This window comes from Carassius carassius, chromosome 48 (assembly GCF_963082965.1).
Source record: "Carassius carassius chromosome 48, fCarCar2.1, whole genome shotgun sequence".
NCBI classification, from domain to species: domain Eukaryota; kingdom Metazoa; phylum Chordata; class Actinopteri; order Cypriniformes; family Cyprinidae; genus Carassius; species Carassius carassius.
The window spans coordinates 3,886,140-3,913,111 of record NC_081802.1 but is presented as its reverse complement, the minus strand read 5'-3'; the positions used below and the strand labels follow the sequence as shown (position 1 = coordinate 3,913,111).

The window sequence follows — 26,972 nt, the reverse complement described above, 5'->3', positions numbered from 1 at the left end:
AGAGGACCGCCGGCTGGCGCTCTGGGAGATCTGAGGGTTACAGTGAGAGCTTCTCCGCCGGGCCACGCCCCACGGACCTCTCACTCCTCCCGCAGTGCCTGTCCCGTGCAGCTGCCGATTGATTCAGCTGGGCCGTCTCACGGCGGTCCCAGCGTGTCTTTCGGTGCGCCGCCCGAAGATCAGATGTCGATCGCTGCATCGGGGGATGGGTTATCGACCTCTGAGGATGAGGATTCGGCGGGGCTGCCCCCCTCGGGTGTTGTCGCTGCTGCCGAATCTGACTTGGAGTTGTCGGCCATGCTTGCCCGGGCAGCCGTGAGTATCGGGCTGGAGGTGACTACACTGCCCAGTCCCGAGCCCTCGCGGCTGGATGATTGGTTTCTCGGCGCGGGACGCGGCTCACAACCTCGTTCTGCTACGGTGCCTTTCTTCCCGGAGGTGCATGAAGAGGTGACGAAGTCATGGACGGCCCCTTTCCTCTTCCATCCTCACCACCCTCGATGGCGGGGCAGCCAGGGGGTACGTGGATGTTCCCCAGGTGGAGAGAGTGGTTGCGGTGCACCTGTGCCCACAAAACGCCGCCACTTGGAGGAATCGTCCGCGTCTCCCGTCCAAGGCCTGTAAACTGTCGGCCGCGCTCGCTGCCAAGGCTTACAGTGCCGTGGGCCAAGCTGCCTCCGCCATGCATGCCATGGCTATACTGCAGGTACACCAAGCCAAGGCGCTCAAAGCAATGCACGAGGGTGGTACCGACCCGGGGTTGATGCAGGAGCTGCGCACGGCGACTGACTTCGCCTTACGGGCGACGAAGGTCACGGCGCGGTCCCTCGGGAAGGCGATGTCCACGCTGGTGGTCCAGGAGCGGCATCTCTGGCTGAACCTGGCTGAGATGAGGGACATGGACAAGGCCTGCTTTCTCGATGCTCCCATCTCCCAGGTAGGCCTGTTCGGCGACACTGTCGAGGACTTTGCCCAGCAGTTCCCTTCCATTAACATTCCCCCTAACATGGGGATGTGAGCGCCTTTCTTCTCCCAGTAGAGTTCCCCGGTTGGCATACCCTGGTCGAGCATCTTCCAGCACCCTCGGCAGTCAGACTTGGCAGAGCAGTCTGTCACCAGGCCCAGTACTGGCGTTAGCATGCCCGGAGTTCTGGTCAGCCCCTGTACTGGGCTAGGTGTTCATATGGCTTGGTTCCCTACGGGTAATCCCATATGTGTATTCCTCCACGGTAAGGTTTCCCTCTTGGCAAACCCGTGTCTTCCCTTGGCAGACCCGTTCTGTCAGTCTCTTCTGGCAGCCGTTCCATCCCTACTCCAAGGTAGGACCTGCCTCAGAGACCCCTTCCATATGTAGTACTGCCCCCTGGGTCAGTCCATATCGTTATATCCACATGTCACCTCCCTACGGGTAGGATGTGGTCTCCGTAGCGACCTTTTCCTAGGCTCGCTTCCCCATTGTCTTGCCAGCTGAAAGAACAAATAGGGAAGATTTGAAGCAATCTTTCTCTGAAGGTTGAAATCCCTTCCATTAACTTTATGTGGGCAGAACAGCAGCATGGCCTTCTCCAGCAGCGATGTACTCACCCTTTGGCCCCTTCGGTACCAAGGTCAGTGAATTTGCGCTGGGGCTTTGGGAAGGTTACGACCTTAAGCGTAGCTTTTGTGGCACGCCAGGGCTTGTCGACAATTGCAGCGCCACAGGGTTGTGACGGTGTTCAGGTTGTGGCGTTTTCCATAGGACCCCATATGTCGTTCGACATAACTCGTAGTGACCGACAGATAGGGAACGTCTCGGTTACGTACGTAACCCTCGTTCCCTGATGGAGGGAACGGAGACGTTATGTCCCCATGCCACAACCTTGAACCGTTCGCTGTTGCCGGGACACGTTCTCGGCTCCTCAGCGTAAAACCTAATGAGTGGATGCACCTGTCGCCCTATTTATACCCGTGGCACGGGGAGTGGCTCAGGTGTGTTAATCCACTAGCCAATTTTCATTGGTGTTTTCTCTTAAATTCAGAGATGATTGGCCTCCCAAGTGAGACCCCATATGTCGTTCGACATAACGTCTCCGTTCCCTCCATCAGGGAACGAGGGTTACGTACGTAACCGAGACGATTAGCTCCATTTCTTGCAAAAGTTTATGCAGAGAGCATACTGAGAACTTCTCTTCCTCCTAGCTTGACACAGGTTGGGATTACTCTGATTCCAAAACCCCAAAAGGATCCTCTTCTTATTGAAAACTGGCATCCAATTTGTTTACTTAACACTGATTACAAGATTCTGGCTCAAATCTTTGCCCAAAGATAACAGAAAGTGATGAGCTATTTAATTGATGAATCTCAATCTGGTTTTATAAAAAAATAGGCACATTTCTAATAACAGATGAATTTTAGACATCCTTGACTATTCTGATTTGATTTCAGAGTAAAGCTTTTTTTTTAGACTTCTACAAGGCATTGACATGGTGGAGCATGCTTTTATTTTTCGTTACCTTCAAAAATTTGGTTTTGGTGATTTTTTTTGTTTTATAATGGCATTAGGACACTTTATGCTAATAGTAATTGCTCATTGAAATTTAGTTTTGGTATGTCCCCCAGATTTAATCTTCAGAGGGGCATCAGGCAAGGATGCCCTATCTCACTCTATCTTTTCCTCCTTGCAACCCAGATTTTTCTAACACTTTATTAATAAATGTACGTTGAAAGGGATTCTCATTGCAGAAAGAGACGTAAAGATCAGCCAATTAGCAGATGAAACTGCTCTTTTTTTTAAGAGATGCCTCTTGGGTCCCTATTGCAACAGCACTTTTCAACAGCACTGTTGAAAGATTTTCTAGAGCTTCTGGGCTTTTTAAAATTTGTCTAAATGTGAACTACTTTCAATTAAAGAGTGTAACCTTTCTACAATTAATAATATTCAAATTAAAGCTAAGATCTCTTATTTAGGTATCTTTATATGTAAAAATCAAAATGATAGATGTGTATTTAATTTTTCCCCAATTATTGAGAAAACACATAGATAGTTTTATTTATGGCTGCAGAGAGACTTATCTCTGATGGGAAGAATATTACTTGCCAAAGGGGAGGGGAACCTCCAGATTATTATCTCTCCATGTTGATAACAACATTCTCAAAAGTATTGACAAAATGTTATTCAATTTCATGTGGAAAAATGGCTTTCATTAAATCAAAAATCAAGAAATCTGTTGTTTTGAATACTTATGAAAATGGTGGTCTCAATATGTTAGATTTTTACACTTTTAAATAATACTCTTAAAATTAATTGGGCTAAACACTTTTTCAAAAATCCAACCTCAGTCTGGAACTTTATTCCACAATATATTTTCTCCAAATTTGGTGGATTTAATTTTTTATTGCTTTGTAATTATAATGTTGAAAAAATACCAGCTAAATTATCTAAATTCCATAACCAGGTCCTTCACGCCTGTTCTCTTCTATACAAACTTAACTTTTCTCCTAATAAATACTTTATATGGAATAACAGAGATATTCTATAAAACAGATCAGTTTTCTTCCAGCGCTGGTTTGAGGCAGATATTTTAATTGTAAGTCAATTATTTAATGCAAATGGCCTTTTATTAAAGTATGAGGAATTTCTTAATCGTTTTAACATTCCCATTACCCCTAAAGAATTTGCTATGGTATTCTCAGCCATACCATCTGGAGTTATTAGACTATTTCAACATATTCCCTACCCCTCTGTTTTACCTTTTTTAGACCCTACTGTTACAATGGTGGGGAAATATTGCTTTTCATCCACTCCTTCTAATAGACCAATATGTTTTTTATTTCTCAAGGAAAATGTTTCAATTCCAAATGTCGCAGTTTATTGGAATACCTTGTTTTTGATATTTCCTGGAGGAAAATTGGGCTGATTCTAATAAGACAAGAGAAGTTACTTTTCGTATTATCCTGTTAATACATTCTTAAAGAAATAATAATAAGAAAAAGATATTGATACAAATTGTTCTTTTTGCAAACAGCATCCAGAGACTATTGTGCATTTATTTTGGCTTTACCATTACTCTAAATTATGGTGGAAAGACTTTTCCCTATTTGTGACTGAGAACATTGATAAGGATTTTTTATTTGAAAAAAATGTTTTGTTTGGAATTGTTAATTGGGGAAAAAAGGCCATTTACTAGAAAACAAAATATAATTTTATTTAATCTTATTTTATTAACAAAATTTTATATACATAAATGTACATTTTAAGGTCAGAAACCACTTTTTTATGGTTTGCTGGCTGAATTGCAGCATTACTTTGGGATTATCTTTAACTCGTGTTACAAGAAGGCTTTAAAAACAATAGAAATTTGTAAGTCTTTTAATCTTTTCTTTTGATGTGATATATGATTAGTCGTACCCCCTGTCTTGTATATACCCTGTTTTAGGTTTGTTATTTATTCATTTATTTATTTTATTATTACTACTTTTTCCTCCCCTCTTTCCTTGTACTTTTTGTTTATCTGTTGTACAATGCAACTGCTTTCTTCTTTGTCTATATAATGTTCTCAAAAAAAATAAAAAAAATAAAATAAAATCCGTCAGAGCGGGTCCAGTTTACTTTCGGTTTCGTTTTCCCTGTAGCTATTTAAATGAGTGCTATATGTGCGTGCGTGAACGTAAGTTAATTTACCTTTCTTTATCTGTCATTTATCTTGCGATAACGAAAATAATAATAAAAAAATTGTTGCAAACTTGTAACATTCAGATTTTTAATTTTGTAGTGTTTTTTTTTTTTTTGCAATGAAGATGGAGTCTTGGAAATCTCTTTGGCACTGAGATTGGGAGTTAAGAAGAACAGTGGGATAGTAGGTGAAATTTATTATGGTTCTGTTTTTGTAAATGCTCTTAGAAATGTTATTTCAGTTGTAACAATTTCCCTTACACTAACAAAGCAAGGAAAAAGTACTGCACGCAAAACATAAGGTAACGGGCGGATCTGCTACCTACTGATATGAATAAAGCCAGTAACAGCTTACTTTCGTTAAATAACCACTAAAGAAAAAATATACAGACTACAATTGACATGTATGTAGACTTGAATTAATTATATATTAACGAAAAAACAATGAAACACAAGTTCAACCAAGTGTATTGAGAGATATATTACATTATGATACCCAGACGGGCAGCAATATGCGCTTATTTCACAGCTGGAGGCACGGCCGCACTCCAACACAGCAAACATTATCAAATTACCCATACACATTTAACCCTCAACACCCCAATGTCCCAAGGTCCTGGCCAGCAGACCGAAAGTTCATTCAAGCAACATAAATTGTCCGTACGGACACAACAATGTACTCCGCGAGAAGAAAAAGACACCAAACAAAAATGTAAGGCGAAGCGTGGCGAGAAGCCGCAGTCAATATATCCCCGTGGACTTACGCAATCTCGCCTCAGTCTGTTTAGCCGATGGGAAGATGTAGTAGTCCAGAAAACAATTGTCACGTAATCCACAAAAATAGGGTATTAGTCCCTTTGAGGAATTCTTCCTGCAACTATTACACAGAGCCCTTCTCTTCTTCTTCTTCTTTGTTTTTAACGGCGGTTGGCAACCAGCTTTTGGTGCATTACCGCCCCCTTCTGCTCCGGAGTGTGAATCAGACAATAGGCTTACAATCTAGTTTCTACATAAAAAAAAAAAAAAAAAAAAAAAAAACACTTTCATTCATTACCCAACACACTTACCCATATCCCTATTTTATCTTCATAACCTATTGAACAAACCAGTTTCCCTTAAGAAAGTTAACAATATCCTAACCTGTGCTCTATCACCTATGCTCAACACTCCTTTTAATGTTAAATCCTGCACCCCTATTTCCCTCAAATTATTCCTCATTGTTACTCTCTGTTCCTCATACCTCCTGCATCTTATAATTATGTGCTCCACTGACTCCTCTTCCTGACACCACTCACACAAGCCTGTCTCGTGTTTTCCTATCATTTTCAGTGATCTGTTTAAAGCACCATGCCCCAGCCTTAACCTTGTCACTACAGTTTCCTCTCTCCTGTGCCCACCACCTAACCTATTTATTTTTACACTCTTTTGAATTTGATATAAATGCCTTCCTTTCTCCTCTCTGTCCCACCTTTCTTGCCAAATTTGGTTAGTTTTTTCCCAGATGATACTTTTGACCTCTGCTTTACTTATTTTAATTTGCATTTCTATATTTCCCTTCTTTAAAGCCCTCTTTGCCAATTCATCCACCTGCTCATTCCCTTTCACCCCTACATGTGCTGGAACCCACATAAATTGTACCTGTCCTCCTTGATTTGTTATTCTTGTTACTGACTGAAGGACTTCATATAATACATCTTGACGGCTAGAGTGAAAAGACCTTAAACTCTCAAGGACTGAGGATGAATCGGTGCATATCAGAACCTTTTCTTGACTTGTTTTTTCCACCCACCTTAACGCAACTAATACTGCCACCATTTCCACTGTATATACTCCTAAAAAATCAGATGTTCTTCTATTAATTCCTATTCCTTTAGCAGGTATTGCCACCCCATATCCTGTCACTCCTGTCTCAGGTTTCTTAGAACCGTCTGTATACACATGTACAAATTCTTTATAATCTTTATTTATAAGGTACTTAAATGCATTTACCAAATCTATCTGATCTTTTCCATCATCCTTCCTTTTTAATTCTAACAAATACCAGTCAATATCAGGCCAAACAAGTAACCACGGAGCCACCATTGGATATACTACAGTAGGGCTCATCTTCATATAAAATACTCCAAATTCTCTTGCTACCTCGTTGCCTATTCTACTAAAATTCTCTCCTTTGTAACTTGCATTCTCCCAGGTCTCCTGCAACACTATTTTTGTGGGGTGGAACTCATTATGACCCTGCAAATTAGCCCAATAATTTGTCATCAGCTGCCTCCTTCTAATTGCTAACGGCATTTCTCCCATTTCTACCTGCAGTGCAGGTACTGGTGAAGTTTTAAAAGCACCACTACACACTCTTAATGCCTGTGCCTGGATCCCATCTAGTTTCTTTAATAGAGATTTGGCTGCTGACCCATAAGCTACACTCCCATAATCCAACACAGATCTAATCAATGCCACATATACTGTTTTTAATGCATAACAACTAGCTCCCCATTGCCTACCTGTCAAACATCTCATTACATTAATTACTTTTTTGCATTTTCCTTCTATTTTCTTTATATGATCTACCCATGTTAACCGTGAATCGAAAATAATCCCCAAAAATTTGAAAGTTCCAACCCTTTCTAATTCTTTCCCATACATATTTAACTTCATCCCTTCCTTAATTTGTTTCTTGGTGAAAAAGACTGTTTGAGTTTTTTCTATTGAAAACTTAAACCCCCAATCATATCCCCACTCCACCACCTCATCAATTGCTCCTTGTACTTTCCTGATTGCATGCTCCATATTCCTTCCCCTTTTCCACAACGCCCCATCATCCGCAAACAGTGACCTCCCTATATCCATTGGTACCTTAGTAAAGACATCATCAATCATGATGATAAAAAGTAGTGGGCTAATCACACTGCCTTGAGGTGTTCCATTGCCCACATCGAACTGACTTGATATGTCTGACCCTATTCGTACTTCAATTTTTCTTCCAAACAAAAAATTCTTTATCCAATTAAAAACTCTTCCACCTAGACCCATCAAGTGCAACTTTATCAACAATCCTTCCTTCCACATCATGTCATACGCTTTTTCTATATCAAAAAACACTGTAATGACTGATTCCTTATTTGCCTGAGCCTTTCTTATTTCATTTTCTAGTCTTATAACCGAATCCATGGTACTCCTCCCTTTCCTAAACCCACTTTGATATTTTGCTAGTTTTCCACTTTTTTCTAGTATATATGATAACCTTTCTGTTATCATCCTTTCCATAATTTTGCATACATTTGATGTTAATGCTATTGGTCTATAACTTGTGGGTTTAGAAGGATCCTTGCCTGGTTTCCTTATTGGAATAACTACTGCTTCTTTCCATGCATTCGGTAATCTTCCCTCCTCCCACACTCTGTTATAAAGGTTCAGCAACTTTAAGAGTGCTTCTTTCCCTAGATGTTTTAGCATGACGTAGCATATCTGATCTTTTCCTGGAGATGTTGGTTTAGCTTTATTTATTGCTCTAATCAACTCTGCCATACTAAAAGGTTCATCAATTGTATCATCAGTTTTTTCCCTCCAGTCTAACACACCAGGATACTGATTCATTGTGTTTTCCTTTCTCATTTTGCATACTTCTGACAAGTTATCTGAACTGTGAATTTTTACAAATGTTTTTGCCATTACCTCTGCCTTATCCTTATTGGAGATTGCTGTACCTTCCTCAGTAATTATAACTGGAATTTCCCTTTCCCTCCTTACTCCACCCATCCTTTTTATCATTCCCCAAACCTCACCAACAGGCGTTGTTCTTCCTATTTCATTGCAAAAGTTCCTCCAACTTGCCCTTTTAGCTTGACGCACTGTTCTTCTCACATTAGCCTGTGCCTTTTTATACAGAATCAAATGCTGCATGTTATGGGTGTTTTTAACTAGTTTAAATGCTCTATTCCTGTTTTTAACAGCTTGACGACATTCTTCTGTCCACCATGGTACCAGTTTTTTATTCCTCCTTTGTTTACTCCTTGGAATAGATCCACCTGCTGCCATAATAATTGCTGATGTTATTTGTTTGTTTGTTTCATCTATATTGCCAGAAATGTCTATCTTTGATAATGATTCCTCACTTAATTGCTGGAATTTTACCCAATCTGCTCTTCTAAAACCCCATTTTGGTATTCCTTCACCTGGTCTTATTTCCACTCGCTCTCCCACTGAGCATGATACTGGGTAGTGATCGCTGCCCACTGTAGTATCGCTCCAAACATGCCAGTTACTTATTCCAGCCAAGGGATTAGACACTAATGTAATATCCAATGCCGATTCATTTCCTGTTGTTATGTTTATTCTTGTTCCTCTTCCGTCATTCATACACACCAATTCCTTATCATCCATCAAATCTTCTATTACCCTTCCATTTACATCTGTATGTGAGCCCCCCCATATTTTACTGTGAGCATTAAAATCTGCACACCATATTACTTTGTTTCTATTATTTCCTTGTATCCTTAATAACCTATCTACTTCCAACCTTTTGCAAGGATTATAGTAGTTTATTATAACCACTTCCTCCCCTCTTTCCCACACTACTACCTTAATGTATTCTAAATCCTCTCCCTTTTCCAGTACCCTATATGGAACATCTTGTTTAATAAACGTAGCACATCCTCCTCCTCCCCGTCCCCCATTTTCTCTGTCATTTCTTATCCCTATAAATCCATGAATCACAAACTCTAAATTTGGCTTTAACCAAGTTTCCTGGATACACACTACATCTGGATTTATTTTCCTGTCTTTAATGAAATGTTTGAATTCCTGACCATTGGCCAGTAAACTTCTTGCATTCCATTGTAAGATGATAACCATTAATATTAACCAATACATGGTGCTTCCTGGCTTGACTGATTGGTGAGGTTCTCCCTCACTTCTTCCCACGTCAGTCCCACTAGTCCTAAATGATTTACTGCTGCTTTGACAACCAGCTGTATTTTATCATTTTTTGATTTAACTTCAGCTGTACTGTTTATCACTCCTGCAATAAACGTCACCAAGTCCTTTTTATCCACATAAATCTTGTCACTTGTTCTTTGTTGTTGTTCTTCCACCCCCAACTCTGCTTGTTCTATAGTGATATTATTGTGTACTCTTGACACTCTTGCTGCTTCTGCATAAGTGATCCTTCTTTCAACTCTTATTTTCTGGATTTTATTTTCCTGTCTCATCACCTCACATCCTCTATAAGCCACATTATGGCTTCCTCCACAATTACAACATTTTGGTTGCACTCCTGCTCCACACTTTCCGTAGTCATGCTCGCCCCCACATCTAGCACATCTCTTCTTCTCTTTACAGTTATTGGCTATGTGTCCAAACCTCTGACAGTTAAAACACCTCAATGGTTTTGGTACATACATTCTCACTGGGTAGCTCATATAACCTAGGTATACCTTTTTTGGCATATTTCCCCCCTCAAATTCAATCAATACCGTTTCACTATCCTTTTTCACTCCTTCTCTTGTAGTTTTTAATCTTTGTGCAATCACTATTTCCCCCCCTTTAAGATGTCTCTTAAGTTCTTCCATTCCTACATTCATTGGTACCCCTGTGATCACTCCTTTGCATCTTCCACCATTTTGTTCTCCCACCCTCCGTGTGTTTATCACTTTCAGTTTTCCAATCTCTTTTACTTTGATTGCTTTCTCAAATTGATCTTCATTTGCACAATTGACCAACAAATTTCCATCATTTAGGACCTTAGCATATAAGATCTCCCCTATCTTACTTGCCAGATGTTTTGTTAATACAAACGGGTTGATTATCTTCATGTTTTCTTGATCTTTTTCATTGAATCTTATTATGACTATAAAATTCTCATGTATTTCCTTCTCATTTCGCTCATGTTCTTCTTCCTCACTTTCCGAATTCTCATCATTTTCATTCCTTATTCTTTTATTCCCTTTTACCTGACTGACTCTCTTTTTTGAAACCTCTCCCTTCAATATTCCCTCATTTCCTTCTTTCTCTTCACTGTAATCCATTTCCGCCCACCTACCTACGTCTGATCCATTCACGAAGCAGTCGTGCTCAACCGCTCCCAAAACAGTATTTCCAATGTTTTTTGAATTTCCCGCTTTCATTCGATTACTATTTCCTCGATCACGTCCTGCTGATGTCGCCGCCATCCTCCCCTCGCGCCTGCCAGCTCCCCTCTCCCACCCAGTGGATTGCGCACTTGAAATAGCGCGTTTTGTTTGGTTAAGCCCTAGTGTGACGTACTTGATCCTCAGTCACGTTCCTTTCAACTATTACACAGAGCCCGCTAAACACAGACCGCTTTCCCCGTTTGAACTCCAGAGTCCCCTTGACGTCACTTCCACTTCTCCTTAAAACCAATATTGCGTGACATAACAATGACGCAAGGACAAAACAAAACAAATAACAGTCCATATAATAGTCCGTGATTACACCACAGGCATCTGATACAACAGTTAGCTTTTTCCATGTGAAGAAAAAAAAAAACATACAACCAAGCATGTTTATCATCACCTCAAAAAGCTGTACATAAAGGCAGAAATAGGTGACTATTACACAGTGACATACTTAAGAAGAATGTTCTTTAATGCCAAACCCCAGATCACAAAAACCATTTGCCATTTTTAAATAGATTTTCCCCTTTTTGTTTTCTTTTGCATCACCCAAAATGTGCTTTAACCTTTAGTCCATAAAAGCCCTTTTCTAAAAAAAAAAAAAAAAATTAAATTCTTGTAAGATCTGTTCATATGCTGAGATTCATAAAATATTTGGCCTGGTTGTATTTTGGTATTGTCCTAATGATGTTTAAACATTTTTTTTTATTTTTTTATTTTTAAGCAGGGTTTTCTTTCCTGACATGCTACAATTCTTGTTAAATGCTAAACATGCTTATCCTGTGCATCTAATTTTATTTTGTCCATCAAAAGTGTGCTGTCACTTTAATTGAGCGTGAGAAGAGGAGCAAAAAGAGACTAATTTTTGGCAGGAGCCCAGTACATACAAAACATGAAAAACATCTTGGTGCTCTTGCTCTCAGCAAACTCTGAACTCTCTTCACTGTCTATAGTCCAACCCCCACCATCCCCGGCTCTTAATGTAAACAAGATCTATCTACAGACCCGCAACACCCGATTGAAATGAACTATAGGCTACTATAGGCCTATTAAACGATACTAAACTAAATTACATTGCTGAGCATCAGAGAGAAGTTGGAGTATGGGGAGTTATTAAAAGTTCCCAATGCTTCAGGAAAAGCTGCAATTTGAAAGAGTTTTGATTTGATTATCAAAGCACCAAAGCACTGCACCCGTTTATCAATAAATTTTGGAGCACTTCATGCTTCCTTCTGCTGACCAGCTTTTTGAAGATGCTGATTTCAGGCATTAGGCATGAGAGATTCACTTGACACAAGATTTTCTTGTCTATAATGTGGTGACTGGTATCAAAGTACATAAACCACATTTTCAAAACAGTCGGTTGGCAATAAATCAGATAAACAAACATTTCACTTGGAAACAGTTAATCACAGTAAATTCTACAGAAGAATGTCAAAGTATAAACCAACTCTGAATTTATTTATAATTGATGTAAGTATGAAATAGTAGAGTTAAATATATACAGTTATACTACGGAGCCATTGAATGCTTGAATCTGATTGGCTGACGAATGTTCTGAGGTGTGCAATTATTTAAATTTACTTAAAATATGTGTACCAATGAGTAAATATTACCCATTATTTGGTCATTGATTTTATTAACCAATTACAACCTATGTGCAATTAAACACATAGGCTATTCAGAGTTCAAAGTTAACAATATTAGCAGAGTTAAAGTTATTTCCTATCACACTATAGAAGTCAAAAATATCATAAAATAACACTGAAAATAAAAAAAAAGTTAAAATTGCAGGATTTGTTTAGTTTATATAGAGTGGCAGACATCCATCCCCTCTATAAACCTATGAAAAAAGGAAAAATAATAATAATGTACCTGTAAATAAATTAATAAAAAATAGTGGATATTCTGTGAATAGCGGTCATGCCTTCTGTCATTTTCATGAGTAAGTAAGCTCAAGCCTGTTGGACAGAGCTGTTAGCACTTACGAAACTTTGAATAACGTTCATAGTTATTTTTTTCCACTCCAGGGCGTCCCCACAGGAAACACATCTGAACCTCTGTGAGGAAGTCCTCCTGAGCATCTGCTTCCTCCTGAAATCCCGCAAATGAAAAAAAAAAAACCTGAAATTAGTAACATAATATACACCTGACCTAAAACACAACCTTTATGTTCACTGGGTGTTAATTGAATGACATTTCATTTATAGCATGCAAATGTAATGCTTATTTTTTACCTATGATTGTTTTATAACTTGACTTTAAAGATGACTGGTTTAATAAATGCAACCCTTTATTGTCCTAAAATTCTGTACCCATTAGAAATTGTTTATGCTATGAAGCCATTACCCTGTAGTTTGATATCAGCATTTGCACTGAAGATCCTCCCATTGCATGCAATCGTACGTGGAGCATCCAGATGGCTCAAGACCAAGGCTACTCCAGTGTCTGAACTTTCCCATGTCTCTGACACATCAAGGGACAGCAGAGGGAGCACAAAGGGAAAATTTGTGCCTGGGGATCTACTTATCTCTGAAAGAGAGTTTGAAGTTGTCACGAGAATTTGAAATGGTTAGCAAACAGTATCTTTAAAGCAACTTTGTGTAACAGACAGAACATGAATACATTAGAATGTGTGAATAAATACCTTCTCCGTCATTCATCATCCTCATTGAGGGTCTAAGGGTTTTCTTATAAAGAACAGTACTTTCTGTGTACCTCTAATGTAAAACTGTCCAATGCTTATTCAAGCAAGCAATCTAAAAAGTAGATTTTTTGTAGTAGTTCATAAAAAAACTTTTTCCTCATATTGCAAGAGAAATGCTTTCATCAGTCCTAGAAAAGTAATTTAATCTCCAAACATTCATAATTTATACAATCAAATATACCATGCAGTCAACTTTGGTAATATGCATTGCCATTGTCTGTATATCAACTTCAAACAGGATGTCCTTCACTTTTTTCAGTATTATGGTTTCAAAAGGTTTATTTTCTGGGGGCATCTGATGTGACTGGTACATACTAGGTCTGAAGCAGGATACTGTGTCCATGGTGAAAGGCACTAAATAATCCTCATCATACTCCTCTCTGCAATCCAGAGTCTGCATCTCACGTCTTAAAAAGACATGATTTGTAACCACAGGGTCAGCTTGGGAAATCACTGGGTCATTTTGAGGATGATTTGCTGCTCTGTAATTTTGATGGGAATGTGTTATGGAGGATAGAAAGTGTACTGTTGGTTATAAATAGATGAGAGTGTTTTCAGGGGAGATGAACAAAGCTGTATCTCACTGAACATGTGGAGAACAGGTGATGAAGGGACTATTACAAACTTCCTGTTTTCGTAGGGGCTTCATCGGCGCCTGGCCACTGATGACAAATCAGATGAACAGTCACAATGTTATTCTCAGATTTTCTGGATTTATTTGATTTGATAGGAAATAAATTTTGGCTCATTAATACAGGGAAAGTTGACAATACAAGGTGCTGCTCACTTTTTTATAAATTGAATGTGTCATTGATGAATAAAAGTATCATTTCTTTCCCCAAAGATTTTGAATGGCAGTGTATTATGATTTCTAAATCATAATAAAACAGCATTGTTCAATTCAGCTTTGCCATCACAGGATGGCATATTTTCCCAAAATTGTAACAGTTTGTTTATTTGTGTCATTATTAAACATTGTTTGTTTAAGCACCCTGACAAGCCCAACAACAACAAAGATAGCTCAACCATGGGATGTGGGATGTGTTTTTTTACTGACCAATTGCAGTTACTAATTTTGTTTGTTGATGGTTAAGGCTCAGAAATTACACCCTTCACTTTTAATATCAACCATTTATAATTTTAAATTATGCCTTCATAAAAAATGCCTTCAGACATTCAGTGTGGATGAAAACTTTGATGGCTTCATGGTTTAAAAAATGGCATCGACATTCGACAGAATTACGTCATGACGTCATTTAACAAACTTTAGCCATGAAAGCTGCAATTAGTATCTTCACCTGAAAATGTATTCATTTACAACACACAGTCTGTGGAGCTAATGGAGACAGCCTCAAACTGCGCTGCAGCTGGAAAAGCCGCGGTGAAAGGCTGAGCCATGGCAGGAAGTGAGTGAGGCTTTGCTGCGGTGAGATCTGGGGTGAAGCCAGGCTGGGTTGAATGCCTGCTGCTGCTGCAATCCAGTGCTCAAGGAGAGCCGGGTCTTGAGCACGACAATGGAGCTCGGGGCTTTGCACGGTCTATTGGTCACAGTGTGTTGCTGGTCGAGAAGAGCAGCTGTCCAAATATCGCTTGGTGCCTGGCGGCCGTGTTTGGTGGGGAAGGAATGATCATGGGGCCGGCAAATTGCAGCAAATCTAGAAAAAAAACCCCGGTATAGATCTCTTAGTTGGATGGAACCGTGATAAGATGGCAAACAGAGCGAACCGAATGCTGAAAGACTAGAATAACAAAGCTAGGACTGCTTTGATTATTTATAGGGGTTCTCTCTTGCACTGATTGGATAGATGGATGTGATTACTGATGATGAATTGGCGGTGTTAATTATCTGTGCGTGCTCCTCCTGAAATTTGTTTATGAAACATCACTTAATGAGAAATGTGATGAAATGACAGCCGGCTTCTTTGTGGTCCATCTTGACTTCGTCGTTTGCCATTTCCGTTTTTCTTCTCGTGCTTTGATTCGCTAGCTGAACCATAGCTTAACAGCCAATCAGAGCATGCTCTCTCGCCGATGGCCCTGACACTGATTCAACATGCTGAATCGGGCCGACATGAGCCCGATGAGAGCCGACGAGTGGAACAAACTAGCCCGACCGTTGCTCATTGTCCTGATGATGGCTATCGGCCGATCGTTGGCTTGGTGTGTCCTGGGCTTTATGCAATCAGTTTAATATTCGCAGTTCTTTCATGCTATGTAGTTTGTTTGTTGTTTTTAGCAAAAAGATTGTACAGCAGCTGTTGGTTTTTGTTACAGAAATTCCTAATGCTGAACGAGATGAAAAGAAGTCAGTGAAGGATAGGGTGACTAGATGACCCCATTTTCCAGGGACAATCCCAGTTTTTGTCCAGTCCTCGTCTGGAGTTGTCCCCGTATAATTGCGACTATTTCCACCAGCAGAAGGCCCTGCGAGCTGATTACTTGGTCGCAAATGCAAGCCGTTACTGTAGCCATGAAAAGTGTGGATGAGAGCTGAGCTCTATTACCATCAGTTACCAAAAGAGACAGCATTATATTCATATTAAAACAAAGTGTAATGATATCAAACTTTCCTAATCATCGGGAAGAAGGAGGCGGGAACCGGCGGACAATCATATGAAACTTTAATAATTACAAAATAAACACCAAACAGCCACCAGCCCCTCACGGACGACTGGTGCGCTCAAATAAAAATCAAAACACAACTAAAATCCCAGGCCTGGTCCTCTCTCGTCCTTCACTGTCATCGCTCCAGTTTTATATCCTTCCATCTCCTACGTGGGATTTGAGACCGGCAGTGGGTCGTATGCGCCACTGATTTCCCAATCATTGCCGGCCTCCCTCCTTGTTCCCACGTCCCTCGGCCCCGCCCCACTCGCCACACAAAGTAATAATGTTTGTGTGTACTGTATGACAAGACATTTTAGATTGTTTTGCACACAACAGTCCTATTAAACTTTCCTAAAAGTCAGCGTCACAACTCTCTGAAGTTTCTGGTATGAATGATATATAAAAACAATAAACTAATCAATTACACTTGCACAATTACATTTGCAGAAAGCACATATTTTGTAGTCAATATGAGCCTAAAATGCAAAATATTAACCATGATTAGGGAAAGAAAAGATCGATTTCCAGAAACATATTTTTATTAAAAAAAGTTTTAAATGTACTAGGTATGTAGCTGTAACGGGTATATTATTTTGAAGGGAGATTATATATATATTTTTGTTTAGGGGACTTTTATTTAGGCGAGTGGTCTACTTTTTGTGCGTGCTGTGAATGCAGCGGAGGGAGACGAAGAAGAGCGCGTGCTATGAGTGTGTGACTGACACAGAAGAGAGTGCAGTGTCGCGTTTGTGAAGCTTGTTCGATAAAGTTGTTTCAATTAAAGATTATCGAGGCTTAAGTAGAATAAAGGATGACAGCACCAAGTGAAAGTGTGAACAGTGACCCACGTTTGATTTCGCAGAAGACAGTTTCGTTCCAGTGGTATGTGTTGGCTGTGAGAATGAGCAGTGACATATTGTGAAGACCACGGAAGCTGTGAGTACGTGCAAACCCTGTTTGATTTTTGCCATCCAGAGACCTGTTACATGTCTTTTTGCATTTTTTTTTTGCACTTCTCATGTTTTGATCGAAAAGTTTCGTAGAGTTAATAGCTAAGTGGGACTGTTCATGTGTAATTGAGTTTACCGCACGAGTCAGAGCACGTGAGATTGAGATCGCGGTAGCAGCTAGTATGCAGTATGCACTTGATGGAAAAAAAACATAACTTTTCCACTGATTCAAGAGTGAAGATTGTCGTTACCCTGCCATTCAAGTGACATCTCAGTTTGATTCATCTGCAAGTTGATTTTCTTTTTTTTTGAGACAGTTTATCTGTGAAACAGTTGAGACAAAGTTGAGTGTATTTTTGAACTTGCATACTTCAATACGGGATCTTCAGTTTATTGCAACGCACCCCACGTCCAGACAACGCACTCTAATTCTTCATTCTACGAACTGGTATTTTCTTTTATTTTTCAGTGACTGAACTGATAAACGGTGAACTGTGAGTACACGTTTAAAAGTGCTTATTCAGAGGTGAGATTTGATGGTATGTTTGTTTGTTGTTTTCAAATGTGATTGTTTGAAGGTGATCTTTTAAAAAAAGGTTATAATTTGGGGGTATACAAATTGAAACATTTGAAATTATCTCGATTTGAAGATCTATAAGGGATTCGTTATTCCACAAGCGAAAAGAGTTTTACAATTTCAGTGTTGAAAGTGTTGGTGTGAATTCAAAAGACAACACAAAGGCTGTAAATTATTTTTATTTCATTTTTTATTTAGACAAGACATAACCAATCATAAGAAAAAGAAATCTAAAAGAATAAATTGTTTAATTGTTTTTTTTGTACTTATTTACAGTGTATCTTTTCATTGAGAGCTGCTAGGGAGTGGGGAAGTCTCACTTACTTTATTAGATCTGGGGAGGGTGGAGTATAACACACTGTGATCTAGCATATGCAATTTCTCTTCAGGAAGCCACCGTGTGACATTATCGTACCTGAAGCCTACCCTTGTCAATCTTTAGATTTCTCATACAATAAAGTAAGAAATCACATACACACATTAGCGTGTAACGAGGCTAAAACGTTTGGGGAGCGAGGACCAAGATCCTTTCGTTGTCCGAACTTCCAGAGCAGCCATAATCCATTTCCCCACACGACGGGCTAAATACCCCGTTACAAAGTGGCGTCACGAACAGGATCGAATTAGGCACATTTAAGTAGTCGCACGTCTCCAGGCTCATAAGTAGCTGTTGTCAAGTAAGAAGATGTCTGAGCTGGAGTAATTAAAAAGAGAGATGGCCGAGATGCAGAGGAGGTTTGCTGAGCAGGCAGGGGCACTTGACCAAGCCAGGGCAGAGCAGAGAGAAGCCCTATCCTTAGCAAAGGTGGTAATTGAGAGCCAAACCTCTGCACAAACGACCCCGGCTGCCATTTATATCCCTCGAGACCGGAAGCTCCCTGATTTCACTGGTTGCGTGTCAAAACCAGGAGAGCTGAGTGTTGAAGAATGGGTAGCATCGATGAAGTCTGCATTTCAAGTCATGAGGGTGCCCACTGAGGATCAGGTAGAGCTGGTGAAACAGCACCTAAAGGATGAGGCCAAAGCCACAGTGAAGTTCATGATGGATGGGAAAGAGGAGTCTGTTGACAACATCTTTACCGTTCTCCTTGACACCTATGGAGATAAAGTGCCCATTGGTACAAGGCTGAAAGACTTCTATGACCGTGCTCAGAATGCAGGAGAAACAATACGCTCCTATGCTTATGACCTTCGGGAGAGACTTAATCGTGTTCAGCGCCGAGAGCCAGCTAGAGTGGCAGATGCTGAACATGTTCTGAAAGAGCAACTGGTGTTAGGCCTAAAAGATGACTTCTTGCGTCGAGAGATGAAGCGCAGAATTAAGGCTGAGCCAGAATTGAGTTTCGTGGAGTTGATGCAAGCAGCAATTACCTGGTCTGAAGAGGAGGAAGCACAGCCTTCTAGCAATGCCAGGCCCAGTACCCGTGCCAGAGGGGTAGTGAATGCTGCTGTAGCACAGAATGCTACTTCAGCGCTGTCATTGGAGAAACTGCATGAGGCGATACAGAAAATAGCTGCTCGTCAAGAGGAACTATATCAAGCAGTCTACGGGAAAGAGAGAAATAAACCACAGCAAAGCCGTCCAAAGAGTCAACCTTTAAAAGATAGTGAAGGACGTTATATTTGTTATTCATGTGGTGAACCCGGACATACCAGTCGCTATTGTCCACAAGGTGGCAAGTTAAGAAGGGGACCAGTTCCACCACAGCATACAGTGGAGTCAGTTGAGGCTACAGAGACAGAAATTGGAGGTGCAGTGCAGAAAGGCCCAGGGCCGTCATTGATTAGATGCCACACAGCGGAATGGTTGGCTGACGAGACTGCTAAAAAACTGAAGGACAGTGCTTTTGGGGATTGCTTGGCCATTGAGGTGAAGATAGCAGGTGTCAAAACCAAGTGCCTCTTAGATACAGGGTCAGAGGTGTCCACCATATCCGAGTCACACTTCAGACAGCACTTTGGGGAGAAGAAGTTGAAGTTATCCTCTGCGTGCTGGGTTAAGCTTACAGTGGCCAATTGACTGGACATTCCTGTCTTGGGATGCTTGCAGGCTGATGTAGAATGTCTGGGAAAGGTATTTCCTGGAAAGTGTATATTCGTTCTGACTGACACAAGTCCTGATGTGAAGGGAATGAAAGGGGTGTCTGGGATCATCGGGATGAATGTACTCAGTGAAGTTCAGTCCTTGTTTATCCCAGCTGAGGGGATGGAGAAGATTGGCAAGTATAATAGGCGAGATGAAGCCCAGGTCCGGAGAGTGCTTGCCAAAGTTGAGAAAGAAACAGGACATCTAGGGTCTGATGGAAGGATTGGGTATGTCAAGATTGCCGGAAGACAGGCTGTCACTATTCCTCCCCGCTGTGAGAAGGTGCTGGAAGGCCGCTGTGGAGTGTCGCCTAGGGTGAACAGTCATGTGCTAGTTGAGCCAGTCGCTGGAGCAAGTTTGCCAAATGGACTCTTAGTGGCTCACGTTCTTGCTAAAACTGAGGATGGAAAGGTCCCTGTGCGTGTAGTGAACTTGAGTGGAAAAGCTGTTAGACTTGTTCCCAGATCCAGAGTTGCTTCTGTTTTTATGCCAAAAGAAGTAATCACAAAGGACGTGCTTGAATTTGAGGAAGATAATGGAGTACTTCATGTCAAAGAGTTGGTGCAAGACAAAGTTCAAGCTGATAAAAACTCACTCACGCCGCTACCAGTTCCTGTTGAAGTGAACTATGACGGACTCACACCAGAACAATGTGAAAGGCTCACTGAGTTACTATCAAAGCACAGAGATGTTTTCTCCAAGGATGACCAAGATTATGGCTACACCACGGCTGTGGTGCACAATATTCCGACAGGTGAAGTGCCACCAATAAAGCAGCGACATCGTAGAGTACCACCGCGGATATTCCAAGAGGTCAAAAGGCATGTCCAGGGTCTGGTGTCCCAGGGAGTCCTTAGAGAAAGCAGTTGCCCCTGGGCATCACCTGCAGTTATTGTTATGAAGAAAGATGGCAGTGTGCGTTTCTGCTGTGATTATCGAAAGCTGAACGAAGTAACGTATAAGGATGCATATCCGCTTCCACGAGTGGACGAGTCCTTGGATGCGTTGGGGAACGCCAAGCTGTTCTCAACACTGGATTTGACTGCTGGGTATTTCCAGGTGGCTGTGAGTGAGAAGGATCAGGAGAAGACAGCCGTTACCACTCCATTTGGGCTGTTTGAGTGGACCAGGATGCCGTTCGGGCTGTGCAACGCTCCGGCCACTTTTCAGCGCCTTATGGGTGTGGTGCTTGGTGACTTAGCCTTTGACGTTCTTCTTGTCTATCTAGATGATGTCATTATCTTCTCCAGAGATTTTGAAAGCCACTGTGAGAGGTTAGAACTTGTCTTTAACCGGCTAAGACAATATGGTCTGAAGTTAAAGCCAAGCAAGTGCTTTCTTCTAAAGCCCGAAGTAAAGTTTTTAGGACACCAGATCTCTGCAGAGGGCATAAAAGTGAATGATGAGAAAGTTAAAGCCCTGGATATGTGGCCAGTTCCTAAGAATGTGAGAGAGGTCAGGCAAGTGCTTGGTTTTATGAGCTATTACCGAAGATTTGTCCCAAGGTTTGCTCAAATTGCCAAACCACTGCATGCACTGGTAAGTGGAGGAAAGACAAGCAAGAACCCAGGAACGTTTACTTGGAGCCAAGAATGTCAGTCCGCATTGGATAAGTTGAAAGGGTGTTTGATGTCACCACCAGTCCTGGCATATCCCGACTTCAGTGAACCCTTTATACTCACCACAGATGGAAGTCTTCATGGACTGGGAGCAGTCCTCAGCCAGAAACAGGAAGGGATTGAGCGTGTTGTGGCATGCAAGCAGAGGGCTAAGGGGTTCAGAAAAGAATGACAAAAACTATAGTGCGTTCAAGTTGGAACTGCTTGCATTAAAGTGGGCGATCACTGAAAAATTTAGAGAATATCTTATGTATTCAAAGTTTACGGTGATTACTGACCATAACCCACTAAGGTACCTCTACTCAGCTAATCTTGGCGCAGTTGAGCAGCGCTGGGTAGCGCAGTTGGCTGAGTACGACTTTGAAGTATGCTACAAACCTGGCCGACACAACACGAATGTCGATGCCCTGTCAAGGATTCCCTCCAAGGAGGAACCAGAGAAGGATGATGATGGGAAGGATTTTATTCGGCTAGGAGCTGATGAAGTGAGAGCATGCTTGTGGCCAGGAAAAAGGGTCGACCAAGAGCAACCTGATGGCAAAGCCGCGGTGCAGGCTTCAATAAGAGGAGAAATAAATGGGTATAGTTGGAGTGAGATAAGAAAGCAACAGAGGAACGATCCTGTGATCGGCCCCATTTATAAAGCCGTATCTGAGAACCAGAGACCAAGTAGAATGGATCACAGAGATATGGCGCCAAAACTGAAGAAGCTTGCCAAAGAATTTGACCATCTTAAGCTGCGTCAGGGAGTGTTGTTCAGACGCATCTTGGACCCGAGGGATGGAGAGGAGATCTGGCAGATGGTTGTTCCTGAGCCTTTACAGCGTGAAGTTTATGAGGGACAACATGAACACGGAGGTCATTTTGGAGAGAGAAGTACAGTTACTCGGATGAGCAGAAGTTATTACTGGCCTACAATGTCTGCAGATGTTCCATGCTGGATCAAGCAGTGCAGGAGATGTACACTAGCCAAAGATGTTTTTCCCAGACTTCGAGCTCCTATGACCTGCAGTAATGTTTCAGCTCCATTAGAGGTCCTAGCCATGGATTATACGCAGCTTGAGCAGTCTTCTGGAGGGTATGAAAACGTGCTTGTTCTTACCGATATGTTCACCAGATTCACAGTTGCTGTTCCTACAAAGAATCAGACTACAAACACAACAGCAAAAGCGTTGCTTAAGCACTGGTTTGTTTATTACGGCTGTCCAGCTCGCTTGCACTCAGACCAGGGCAGGTGTTTTGAGGCCAACGTGATCAAGGAGCTTTGCAAAGTCTATGGTATAGGAAAAAGCCGTACCACCCCATACCATCCACAGGGGAACTCTCAATGTGAGAGATTCAACCGTACCATGCATGATTTGTTAAGAACCTTGCCACCTGAGAAAAAAAAGGATTGGAAGACTCACCTTCCAGAGCTGGTAATGGCTTACAACAGCAATGTGCATTCATCCACTGGTTATTCTCCGTTCTATCTAATGTTCGGAAGAGATGCACGTTTACCAATGGATGTCCTTGGGGAAAAGGACCTAGAAGAGGATGAGGTTGATAACCTGGATGATTGGGTGAAAGGTCATCATGCAAGGTTGAAGACGGCAGTGGAGATTGCAAACGCAGCATCTCAAGAGGCTTCCAGAAAGAGAAAGAGAATTTATGACCGCAAGTCATTTGGAGCTCTTGTGAGGCCTGGAGATCGATAGCCTACACACAGTTGTGAAAAATGTTAAATACAGTTAGAAAATAACATATCTGTTGTTTTATGTATCATATGTTATCATACTTATTGTTTCATTTTAATATGTTTTTGTAAAGCCATAATTTTGTTATAATACCAGTCTGTTTTGAGATGTTTCCAAAACGTGTTTAAATGAGCATTGTATGTTTTATTAATTATAAATCGTGTTTAGTGATGTTTTACTAATTTTCAGTGTGATTTTTGGTGAATTGTATAAAAAAAATAAACAATTAGGGTAAGTTTGATCCTCAAACATAATTATAATATTAATGTATGGAACCCACGACAATAAAAACAAAAACAACAACAACAACAAAAAACATACTGTCCCCATTTTTAAATTAGTAGATAATGACAAGTAAGATTTCAGTGATATTTTGACCACTGAACTAGGAAATGTCCCTGGTTTTGATACATTTCAAAGTGCGCGCACGCACGCACAGCGAGTGCCGTAGACCGTCTTAGTGAGGTTATTTGATGCTTGTGTGGATTATAAAGTTTTTTTACATAGATAAATAAGTTTTTTTGGTAGACATAATTCAGAATGTCGTTTTTTCTTGTCAGAAAAGCAGATGGATACATATGTGAGAGAAAAACTTGTTCAGTGCAGTCTTATCCCAGATAGCACACGTACGTCTGCAAGATGTCTGTTAAAGATCTCTTGATCTGGAAAGCATCTTTCAGATGTCAGTTTATCATACATTCTAAATCAACATTTTAAAGACATCCAATAGACATCTATTTGACATAATGATCATCTGTATTGCAAATGAGCAAACACTCTAAAAAGATGTACGTGTGCTATCAGGGATCGAGACGTTTAACGGTAAGTTCATGTTATTTATACATTTTATATACATAATTGTCTGTGATAATCAAATAATGTTAACCCTCACATAACTAAACATATATAATTTAGTTTTGTGCTATAGTTAAGGCTTCACCTTGTAACTTTGTGTTCATAATGTACAGAATTTATATACTTCATATACTTATATATTGTGACGGGAGGAGCACAAGACAGACACAGTGGGCGTGGCGTCAGGCCTTGGAGAGGCTTTTATTAACAGAAATCAAATAAAACAGGGGATAAAAGTGGCCAAAGGGGAAGACTGTCCAAAATAATCAGGGAATCTGGTGTCCTCGTCGTGCTGCGGGGTTTGTGTAGGTCGGGCAGTGTTCATGGAGGAAGGGTCCAAGGGTCCGAGGCCTGACGACACGCCCACTCTGTCTGTCTTGTGCTCCTCCCGTCACAGTGGTGGAGAATGCGGGCAAGGCGGAGCCTAGACAGCGCAGTTGGGAAACATCTGGTGACGTCATTCCCTCTCGCTTCCAAACGTTCGTGAGAACCCGGAATGGGACAGAGGAAATCCTGGGTAAGCCTCCCAGCCATGAAAGGGGTAAGTGACTTCTGTTATTTTCATTTTACCCTGTGGTTGGTTGAGGCTGTCACTAAAAACCGTTTTTTTCTGTCCCTGTTCCGGTGCGCTGCAAAAGGGAGGACTGCCCGGAGAGGAATCCCCGCCCACTCCGACCGTTTGGAGCCTGGTTGAGGATGGTAGCACTCCCGTGTGGGCGGCACCCTGATGACGGGGATGTCGCTTGGGAGGGGGAATGTGACGAGTCAGCTGCCTCCTCCCTGATTGTCACCGGCACCCCGTCCTAAATCGCCGCCCTTCACCAGGCTCCCGACTGGAGTGGGTGTGTGAGAGGAGGGGCGCTGGACGAGTCAGGGCTGGCGGCGTGTGATGGGGGACACCTGAAGGAAATGGAGCCTCATCACCGCCGCTGTTTAAAAGCCCAACGCGCCTCTCCTCGGGAGACCAGTCTCTTCCTCGTGCATGCACACTGGTGTCCTCGTGGGTCCAAGAAGGGTGCGTTGAGGGACTCCCACGCCCCCAGAGACGTGAGCTGCCGGCCGTCGGGCCAGGATGCCGGGCCGTCCATCCCCTGCCAGCGCCACGGCCAACGAGAGTGATGCGGCGGCTAGAGGAAGTGTGTCTGTCTTGTGCTCCTCCCATCACAATACTTCATACTGTTTACCAATTTTTCTCAGTGTTTTTGACTTTTCCTTAATCACTTTGGTACACCTATAAGTGTTTATATATGGACTATTTTCAAGCTGCGGAGTAACCCAGTACCTGCGTGACTTGTCATAGAAATGTACAGTATGTGTGCACGTATGCAGTGTGATCTTACCCTTATCTGTGTGCCAGTGACTGTGCATGTGTGTTTCGATATAGCCACTGATTGTCACGATATCCAAACAAGAACGGAAGACAGGTAGATCCAAATGCAATAAGTCTTTATTAGGTAATCCAAATCGTTATCCAGTCCAGGCAGGGCTCAAAACCAAAGTAGCAATACAAACGTAAACAGACACAAAACAATCGGCCAAGAACAGGGCTAGAAGTGGAGTGTTAACTACAAGGACTCCGTGACACATACTTAAACAGACAGGGTATAAATACACAGGGAAATGACAATGCTAATGGGGAATCGGCTGAGTGCAATGATTAATGACCAGTGACAGCTGAGTGCAATGAGGAGACAGAGATCGTGGTGAATGTGGTTCAGGAAGTGACAGACACCATGGGGAAGGAGGACATCTAGTGGTTACCCAGGGAACACAAACCAGACACCGTGACAATACCCCTTCTCTACGGAGCGGCTACCAGACGCTCCAAGACGTGACCGACAAAAACAAGAGACCAGGAGGGAGGTGGACTGGTGGAGGCTCAGGGGGAGGGACGGAGGGCCAGGTAAAATGGGGAAACAAGGACAAGAGGACCAGGTAAAATGGGGAGACAGAGACCAGAAGTGCAAACACAAAAACAAGGAGCCCAGGAGGGAGGTGGACCGGCGGAGGATCAGGGGGAGGGACGGAGGGCCAGGCTCACAGAGGGGAACAGAGACAGGAAGTGAGAAAACAACAACAACAACAACCACACAACAGGAGACCAGGGTGGGTCAGGGCATTCAGGGACCCAAGACAGTGCCGACCGGGCAGGATTCCAGGGTGGAGCAAGTGGAACTGGGGCCCACCTGGATGGCACAGGCGGAACCGGAGCCCACCACAGCCGTGCGGTTGAGACAGAGGCCCACCAGGGTGAAGCAGAAGACCACCACATCCGTGTGGTTGAGACAGAAGCCCACCAGGGCGGCGCAGACGACCACCACATCCGTGCGGTCCAGACAGAAGCCCACCAGAGTGGCGCAGAAGACCTCCACAGCCGTGCGGTTGAGACAGAGGCCCACCAGGGCAGAGCAGAAGACCACCACATCCGTGTGGTCGAGACAGAAGCCCAACAGGGCGTTGCAGATGACCACCACATCCGTGTGTTCGAGACAGAAACCCACCATGGCGGCGCAGAAGACCACCACAGTGGGATCTAATTGACAGGAGAGCAAGTCTGGTTAGACAAGTCTGAAACAGAGAACATGAACAAGTTAAGGGTAGCCTCCGTGACCACGACAGGATCAGTCGAGCGCTCAGAGAGTTCGCCTGAGACGTGACGAGGCTCTGGAAGTTCCGCAGAGGCGAGGAGAGACTCTGGTAGTTCAGCCGAGACGAGGAAAGGCTCTAATAGTTCATCAGAAACGTGGAGAGGCTCTGGTAGTTCCACAGAGACGTGGAGAGACTCTGGTAATCCCATGGTGTTGGAACTGGATTCCAGAAGATCAATGCTGACTTGACTTTGCTCATGAAGATCATTGGTGGCCTGACTCTGCTCATTAAGATCATTGGTGACTTGCATTTGTTCATGAAGATCATTGGGGACTTGCATTTGTTCATGAAGATCATTAATGACTTGCATTTGTTCATGAAACTCAATGGTGGCTTGCCTTTGCCCATGAAGATAGTCGGTGACTTGACCTTGCCCATGAAGAACACTGGTGACTTGACCTTGC

The 26,972-nt window shown here is 42.2% G+C and overlaps 1 pseudogene; it reads right to left on the bottom strand.

Moving 5' to 3' along the window:
- Positions 1 to 415: 415 nt before the first annotated feature.
- LOC132131365 (uncharacterized) lies at positions 416 to 14,887 on the bottom strand (annotated as a pseudogene).
- Positions 14,888 to 26,972: the final 12,085 nt, after the last annotated feature.